Source organism: Mastomys coucha, unplaced genomic scaffold (genome assembly GCF_008632895.1).
Source record: "Mastomys coucha isolate ucsf_1 unplaced genomic scaffold, UCSF_Mcou_1 pScaffold9, whole genome shotgun sequence".
Taxonomy (NCBI): Eukaryota; Metazoa; Chordata; class Mammalia; order Rodentia; family Muridae; genus Mastomys; species Mastomys coucha.
The window spans coordinates 60,291,767-60,301,085 of record NW_022196915.1 but is presented as its reverse complement, the minus strand read 5'-3'; the positions used below and the strand labels follow the sequence as shown (position 1 = coordinate 60,301,085).

Here is a 9,319-nt window from a genome sequence, read left to right as displayed (position 1 = left end):
CAAATGGCTGAGAAGCACCTAAAGAAAAGTTCAATATCCTTAGTCATCAGGGAAAAGCAAATCAAAACAACCCTGAGATTCCACCACACACCAGTCAGAATGGCTAAGATCAAAAACTCAGGAGACAGCAGATGCTGGCAAAGATGTTGAGAAAGAGGAACACTCCTCCACTGCTGGTGGGATTGCAAGATGGCAATCAATTTGGTGGTTCCTCAGAAAATTGGACATAATACTACCAGAGGACCCAGCCATACTACTCCTGAGCATATATCCAGAAGATGCTCCAACATGTAATAAGGTTGCTCCACTATGTTCATAGCAGCCTTATTTATAATAGCCAGAAGCAGGAAAGAACCCAGATATACTTCAACAGAGGAATGGATACAGAAAATATGGTACATTTACACAATGGAATACTACTCAGCTACTAAAAACAATGAATTTATTAAATTCTTAGGCAAATGGATGGAACTACAAAATATCATCCTGAGTGAGGTAACCCAGTCACAAAAGAACACACAGGGTATACAGTCACTGATAAGTGGATATTAGCCCAGAAGTTCAGAATACCCAAGATACAATTCACAGATCACATGAAGCTCAAGAAAAAAGAAGACCAAAGTATGGATACTTCGGTCCTTCTTAGAAGGGGAAGCAAAATACCCATGGGAAGAGATACAGAGGCAAAGTGTGAAGCTGAGATTGAGGAAAGACCATCCAGAGAAAATTATATTTTAAAGCCTGATCAATATTAGAAAGAAAATAAGCTGTGTCTCTCCAGATCCAGGATCCCACCTAAGAGAAAGATCCAGGGTAGGCAACTTCCTCACATTCCACATCCTCTTACATTTGATTAGCGGAGACTTTTAGTAAAGCCAAAGGCAGCTGTGAAGAAGGCTGAAGGACCCTAGTGCCTGCAAGGTAGAACGAATGGATTGAAAAATAAGATATAGTACTGTGGCAGTGTGTCTGGCAGATTATCTTGACTGATAGTTGGTGTGGGAGGGCTCAGCTGACTAAGACTGACTAAGAGTAGCACCATTCTCAGGTAGGTGGATCTGGGCTATGTAAGAAAGCTAGATGAGCATGAACCATGGGCCAAACAAATAAAACACATCTCCCATGGTTTCTGCTTCAGTTCCTACTTGTGTTCTTGCCCTGCATTCCCTCAATAATGGATTGTGACCTGGAAATGTAAGCCAACGAGACCTTTCCTCTCCTATGTTGCTTTTGATTACACTGCTTATTGTAGCAACAGAAAGCAAACTAGAACAGTAACCGAACCACAAAATGTAAAATAACTAAAGCCTACTATTTCTAGATTACAGAACGATGAAGCCTCATGGCAAGCATTGTCATCCTAAACAGGCAAGAGCCTCTGAGAATCCATCTCTTTAGAGTCTTGACAGAGTTGACAGTGACATAAGCCCCTCTGAATTATGCAAGTGTTAGTTACACTGTCATTGACTTATTCTGATCCTTTTCTCTTTTTTTGCATCATTCAGAGTTCAGGTTTTTTTTTTCTCTCTGTCATTTCTGGTTTCTCTGCATGTCTGTAACTCTTATTTAAAAAAAAAAATTTGGCAGGAGAGGGGACTGAAAAGGAACAGCTTAACAGAACAGATGTTAGCTCCAGGCAGCACCTGTGATCTGTGCTGAGGCATTTCTGAAGCGGTAGATAAGGAAGATGGAGTGGGGAAGGTATGACTCAGGAGGCCATGGGGTAGCAGTAAGTGAGAAAGGTACTTTTGAGGCACACGGAGGCTGAGAAAATATCCAAGGGAAGTTAGTGGGTGAAGACCAGAGCAGACTAAGTGGAAGTAACTAGCCCAAGGAGAACTCTGAGGAGAAAAAAGCAAGATGAATGGACCATCATTAATATGATCCAAAGAGGAGAAAGGCAATGACTCATTTCCTCTCTGCACAGCTCCACGTGGAGCAGAGAGGGTGGCTTGGATACAGCTTCCACAGCCCTGAACATTTTGTGACACACCTCTGAGTCTATCTTGTTCTCTTTAGCTTTTCTAGAAAATCCCACTTGAAGTTTCTGCCTTCAACTCATCTTTAAATCTCCCCTGAATCACATCAAGTATGCTATCTGCCTTTTGGAGTTCTACTTGATCCCTTCCAGCTATCAGTAGCTCCACCTTCTGTTTGATCACTGCTCAGCTGAGTTCTGGTCTCTGTATCCTCTACCCTTCCCTTGTCACTGCATCTAAACTTCCTGGGAACCTGGTATCACATGATTTTCCTCTCTCTTTCCATTGACTTCATTCAGCTCTGTGGTGTTGAGAACTGATGGCAAATTATCCACATCATCACAATAGCATGAAGTCACAGGGAAAAGTTCAACTTTCCAGACATGGTACTTTTTCAAGGAACTGATCCACTTTGATGTGTGCACTGTGTTTTCTCTGATGCAAAGATAGTAGTATTCAATGCAGAGTGGAGTCTTCTCTTTCTAGGGTCTCCTTCACTCTGGGTCTTTCTAAAGCTAGGAACAAGAGCCCTAGGACTGGCACTGCTCTATCCAATGGATAGATGGGGAAACAGAGGCCTAAAGTGGAAGAATGGTTGAGATAAGCTCTTGCAGTAAAAAGCCTGGAAGAGCACTTCTAGAACTCTTTGGTGTGTGTAAGCTACCTGGGGTTTTAGTCTACATATCTAAAGAAGGTCATGGGAGAGGCTGCATGCAAGTCAGTGACTCCATTTGTCAGCCAACCTTATACCTGCCTCTTAGAATGAAAGATAGGTTCACAAAATTACAAGTCAATTCTATAAAGTGTGTTTACTAAAATAAGCAGATTTGAAATGATTCTGGAGGCGGGAGTCTCTTGACATGCATATTATAGTGTCAGAAACACAGTTTTCACAAGGTCTGAATTCAAAGTAGTAAATAGGACAGCTTTCGAAGAGACTCAGTGGAAGCGAGGTTGATTTTGAACACTGCCTATGAATTGTACATAGGGAAACACCAGTGATCCCCATTAGTGTGGCCAATAAAAATGTGTTACTACAAACTAATGTAAAATATTTTAAAATGACAAGGATTTCCATCCACCTCTGCTTTCTTCAATTATTAAATGAGCTATAAAAAATTATTGCAAGCTTAGTTTCATATACAAACTTAGCTTCTTCATTATCACTTTTCCATAGGAAGTTCTTTCTCATGTCAGCACAAGCTTGGGGCCTGGGTTTTATTTTAATGCAGAAGGAAAAACAAAAGAACAAGGCAAAGCTTCTCCAAAATGAAGGCCCCTAACTATAGTGTTGAGTGTTTAAGCCACCTTTAGTCGTACTGCTATGGGTATTTTATCTCCCCCAGGCCTCTGGACAATTTACACAGGAGTCCCTTAGATTCCAGGCAGTAAGGTGTTGACCTCTCATCTACTAAAATAAAATGGCATTCTACACTTTCCATCACAAGATAGATGCCCACAGCTCTCTGGGGAAAACTAATCACAGAGGCTTCAAAGAGACTTGCTTCATAAAACAGATACATTCCTGGCAACTTTAAATGACGAATCTGGCTTTTCAAACTTCCTAGAAGTGATTCACACACAGCCTCAACGAAAGTGACATATTTGTTTAGGTAAATTAACCTGAAAATAAGACATAATATTCTTCCCACTCCTGTTCCATGTGAAGAAGAGATTGAAACAATAACTTCATTTCAGTAAAAGCAGCATTGTGAAGATAGTTTGTCATCGTCAATTTCAGATAATTATTCCTGACACTACATCACACATTAATCTTTGTCACCCAATGAAAATTAACTTTCTCATCAGCAGAAATACACCACATAATGCTCTTTAATTTCTTCTAAATCTAAAGCTCCTTTCCAAGCAATTTAATCAGCAGATTGTATTAGTTCTACCCAATTTCAACTCTTCCTAGTTCATACAGTTTCTTAAATTGGGTCACCTATCACTGAAACACATTTGGCAGTGGAATGGATATCTCTTCACTGTTAGTACAGTTCAATGTGTAATTGAATTGGGAATATCTGAACCTACATAACCAAAGACACTGTTTAGTCACTGAGTTTATAAAGATTATTAGTAATAGCCAACTCTAATAATCAAGAGCTAATTTGATCTATTTCAAATATCTACTCAGCAAGACATTTTGATGCCTAGCATGTGAGGGAAAATATACAAACCATTTCATATCCAAAGATTAATAGGGCAGAGTTTCTACTGCTAAGGTGTTCACACTGTATTGGAAAGTAAGATTAGTAAGAATAACTGTCCTATAGTGTAATAAGGACACTGAAAAGTAATACCCATACATGTACGAGAGTTATCGGGGAGCATCTACCTATAGAAGACAGAGAAGTATTACATAGAAGAGATATGTGATACACAGGAAGTTAGCATATATATAAGGAAGATTCAGCTTCTAACAAAAGTCGGGAATTCATAGGGTAGGTTAGTTAGGGTTCTCTAGAGGAGCAAAACTTATAGAGTGAATATATAGACAGATGATTGATGGATAGATGGATAGATAGATAGATAGATAGATAGATAGATAGATAGATAGATAGGATAGGATTTATTAGAGTGGATTAAAGGCCAAACTCCAATTCATTTAACAATGGCTGCTTATGAGCAAAGATCCAAGAATCCAGCATGTAGTTCAGTCCACAAGGCCAGATGTCTCAGCTGGTCTTCAGTATACCCTGGAATCCCAAAGAAATAGGCTCTAATGCCAATGAAGAAGTGGACTTGCTAGTGAAAGCAGCAAAGAAAAAGGCTTCTTCTTCCATGTTCTTACATAGGCTTGCTGCAAAAGTGTGGTCCAGATTAAAAGGTGGATCTCAGAAAATCTGGATTAAAGATTTATCTTATTACCTCAAAGATCCAGATTAGAAGTGGGTTTTCTTCCTTGAATGATTTAATTAAGAATAAATTCATGTCCAGTCACTTGGATTATAGTTATTTCCAGATCTAGTCATGTTAACAACCAAGAATAGCATCAAGCAGGGTAATATACATGAATGAACATCCAATAGGTAAGAATTGCTAGAAATAGAAAGTAGAAAGGCAGAAGTAAGGGCTGTGTGTGGCCCACACCTTTAATACCATCCCTTAGGAAGCAGAGACAGGTGGCTCTATATGAGTTTGAAGGCACCCTGGTATGCATAGCCAGTTTCAAGCTAACCAGAGCTACACAGTGAGATCCTATATTTTAAAAAAACAAAGTGGTGGAGATAGACAACAAGAAAGAAAGCAAGATCAAAAGGAAGGTACACTTGAAGATGTACCAGAAAGCAGAGAAAGGAAGTGTCTATCCCAGACTTTCCAACTCCAAAGATCATGTCCCTACTAAGTCAAGCTTGTTCAGGGTAGGTGTACAGAAAAACAAATTTTTGTACACTGTGAAGTCAGAAGGGAAGATTCCACTCCAAGGCATAAGGACTCTGCATTGTATCTGAAAGAATGGTTCTGATTGGACAGTGCCATAGTGTTTCACACCTAGAATAATCGTTACCTAACTAACTATAGTCCTTCACAGTTGAAACTGACATAAGATGAGAAACATCCTCTATAATGTCTTCACCTTCCCACCCCCAACTGAGATTTACCGCCGCCGCCACCAGTGTTATGATGCAAGTGTTCTCAGAGGCAAAGCTTACATTTCAAATGTTGTTGTTTTGTTTGTTTGTCTTGATATAGGGTCTCTCTAAGATACCCAGGCTGGGGCTGAATTTGTTCTGTATTCCAGGAAACCCTTAAACTTGTGATCCTCCTGCCTAATTCTGCCAAGGAGCAAACCTGTGCCACCAGTCTCAACTCACTTTTTAATTTATTAAATAAGTCAAGCTATAAGAAGGAAGGCCTAGATGAAGAAGAGAATGTATGCTTCAATGCGGGAATTAAGAGAATGGGACATTGTCTTCCCCGGGCCAAAGCACAATTGCTCATGCAATACTGAAGCGGTAAGAGGTGAAATAATATACATGCAAGTAGCACTGTACAGACTGAGCAGGTTACATTTCTATATTTAAGAGTGGCACTGTATGTGTGTGCATGTGTGTATGCGTGTGTGTGTGTGTGTGTGTGTGTGTGTGTGTGTGTGTGTGTTAGCAATTAAGACATGAATTTGTGAGAAAACAAGCTATGCTGACTGCCTTTTGTCAACTTGACACAAACCTACCTATCTGGGAGAGGGGATCTTAATTGAGAAAAATGCTTCTGTAAGAGTGGCCTGTAGGAGAATCTGAGGACTACTGTGGAGTATTGTCTTGATTAATTACTGATGTGGGAAGGCCCACCTCACCATGGGCTGCACCATCCGTGGGCAGGCGATCCTTCTTTGTATAACAAAGCAAACTGAGCAACCCATGAGAAGCAAGCCAGAAGCAACATTCCTCTGTGATTTCTGTTTCAGTCACTGCCTCCAGGTTCCTGTCTTGAGGTCCTGCCCTGACTTCCCTCGGTGATGGAGTGTGACCTGAGAGCTGTAAACTGAAATAAACTCTTTCCTCCACAAATTGCTTTGGATCATGGGATTTTATCAGCAATAGGAAAATAACTAAGACAGATGGCTTATGGGAGGGGTTGGAGAGAAAAAAGGAAAGGGAAGAAAATATATGGTTATATTTTAATTTCAAAAACTGCAAAAGAAAAAGTAGAACATATTCTTGAGACAACTGTAAAGATAAACAAACATAAATCGAAGCAAATTCTGACTCAAAGAATTAAGTGCTTACTACCACTCTCAAGTCCTTCACAGAAGTCCTTTTTTTTTTTTTTTGGTTTTTCGAGACAGGGTTTCTCTGTGTAGCCCTGGCTGTCCACGAACTCATAAATCCGACTGCCTCTGCCTCCCAAGTGCTGGGATCAAAGGTGTGCACCACCACCGCCCGGCAGTGCTTCTTAAAGTCTCCATCAACATAGCATTGACCTTAGGAACTGCACTACAAGTTAAGTCTGAAATCCTAGGCAGAGGTCTCTTTATGCCACAGACAGCTCATGAATTTACTTCATTTGTCAACCAGACAGAAAGATAGACATCACTCTTTGCTAGCTTCATAGACATGCCAGCTGGCTGTGTATCTCTATTTGAATGCACATTTAAACCACCTCTTTATTTAAAGTGTTTGTCTAATTTTTGAGAATCTATCATATATCCAACACTGTAAAGCACAATAAAGGAGAGGTTTATTTTTGCTCCAACAGACCAGGCAACTACCCAAATCTTTTCTTAAATACTTTTTCCCAGGAGAATATGCTTACTTAAGTATAGAAAGCTAGGACAATATTACAAGTATAGAAAAATTAATTCAATTATTGATCAATGTACTGATAAATTCTGATGAATGGTTATGCTAGGGGAAATTAACTCAACCATAGAGTTCTACCAAGAACAGCTGAATAAAATGCAAGAATACCTTTTTATTAGTTTCCTGTGGCTGCCACACCAAATTACCCACAAACTTATTAGTAGTTTTCTCCAATGGAATCTCACTGAGTATATTAACCACACTTCAGGTCTGCGTACAGCAGTAGATGGCCAACACTAATTGTACATTTTTTGTCTTATGGTCTTTTGTTTGCATATTTTGCTTTCCACTCTTGTGTTTTTATGGTATATGTATATGTGTATTTGTGTTTCTTGGGAACTGGGTTTGTGAGGGGGTGGGGAAGATACAGGAAGAGTTCGGGGAAAAGGAAGCATGATCAGAATAAAATATATGAACTTTTTCAATTAAAAAAAAAAACAGAAATATAGTCTCTCTCAGTTTGTAAGACAGAGATCCAAAAGCCATATCAGAGGGCAGAAAGGAAGGGGTTAGCAGAGCCATGCTCTTCCTGGAGTCCCTTCACTCGTTCCATTTCTACTGTAGTTACAGGTATGTTCTCCCTTCCTCACAGCCTCTCTGTATCTCTCTGTCTCTATCACTCACATACCCTACCCTTCCCATGTATTTGTTTTGATAGCATATCAAAGACTCAAGCACTTTTCATTTTTATAAAGTGTCCCTCTTAGACTGAGGAAGTACAAGGACCTGGCTTTCATCCCTAACACTGAAAGAGAGTCAAAAAAACATCTTTTAGGCTACACCCCAAAGTCCACCCCTCTCTACATTAGCTCTATACTTCTATAATAAAGTTTCTTTAAAATATCTTTTAGACAAAGTAATCTGTCCTTCCTTACCTCTGGCTCTCTCCTCATCCCATTTGCATTTGTCTTCACTCAGTGGCTGCCATGAAATGTCCCTGACAAAGTTGCCTGTGACTCTCACAGCTATTCTACAACCCAGCAGCATCCAAAATGGTGGCCACTCTTTCCTCTTGATCTACTGCTGATTTTCCTCCTACTTTTTCTCAAACTCCCTTCCAATCATCCTCTAGACCAGTGGTTTTCAACCTTCCTAACACTACGACACCTTAATACAGCTCCTCATATTGTGATGACTCCCAATCACAAAATGATTTTTGTTACTACTTCATGAATGTAGTTTTTGACTGTTATGAACCATAATGTAAATATCTGATGTGCAAATGGTCTTAGGCAACCCCTGGGATAGTGTCATTCAACCCACAGAGGGGTCACAGCCCACAAGTTGAGAATCACTACTCTAGATGCTGAGGGACTTTAAGGTTCACTCTTAGACATGTTCTCTATTCCCTGCCCTCTTCTGCAGACAGCCTCACAATTCTTTTGGAGTCACACACAAAGATTAGACTGTTGGCTTTAAAACATGTCACTGAATATCTGGATTCTTGTCTGAGATCTTCACGAACATCTCAGAGCAAACCTGGATTGATATCCCCAACCTCTCTCTGCTTGAACTCTCTCCACTGCTACTCTTATCCATCTAATTAATCATAATGGGGTTAAGAACACAGAAAACAGGAGGAGTTCTTTCCCACTGATGATGCTGTCTGGATGTACAGTGGAACTCATTAGCTGTCTTCACACAGTGGTTCAGGACCTGAGTGCCCTCATTTCACAGCTCTCTATCCCTTTGCACTTCAGCAGGCTTTGACTATAACCAACACTCCAGAAAACTGTGAGCAGAAAACCAACAACCACTTCTGAAAACTGCCTCAGGAAAGCATGGTGTCAGAATACAGCTCAAGACTGGAGTCCAGTGAGGAGAATTCTGAATGTTTTTGATAAAACTCCAAGAAAACAAGAGGTTTGTGACCTTAGGTTCTTCAAAACATAGAATTGTTCTTGGAATGTGCTTTCATGCTCCTCCCAGTTCTACACACAGGAGTAAGTTTACTTCAGATTACTCCTTGATTGTTACTCTAGATATTTATTCCTTGCTGCTGTCATTTGCTTAAATGTTTATGTGCCTCTA

At 40.0% G+C, this 9,319-nt stretch overlaps 1 pseudogene; it reads left to right on the top strand.

Annotated features, from left to right (window-relative positions):
* LOC116084174 overlaps positions 1-9,319 on the top strand; it is a 72,895-nt pseudogene that overhangs the window by 2,333 nt on the left and 61,243 nt on the right.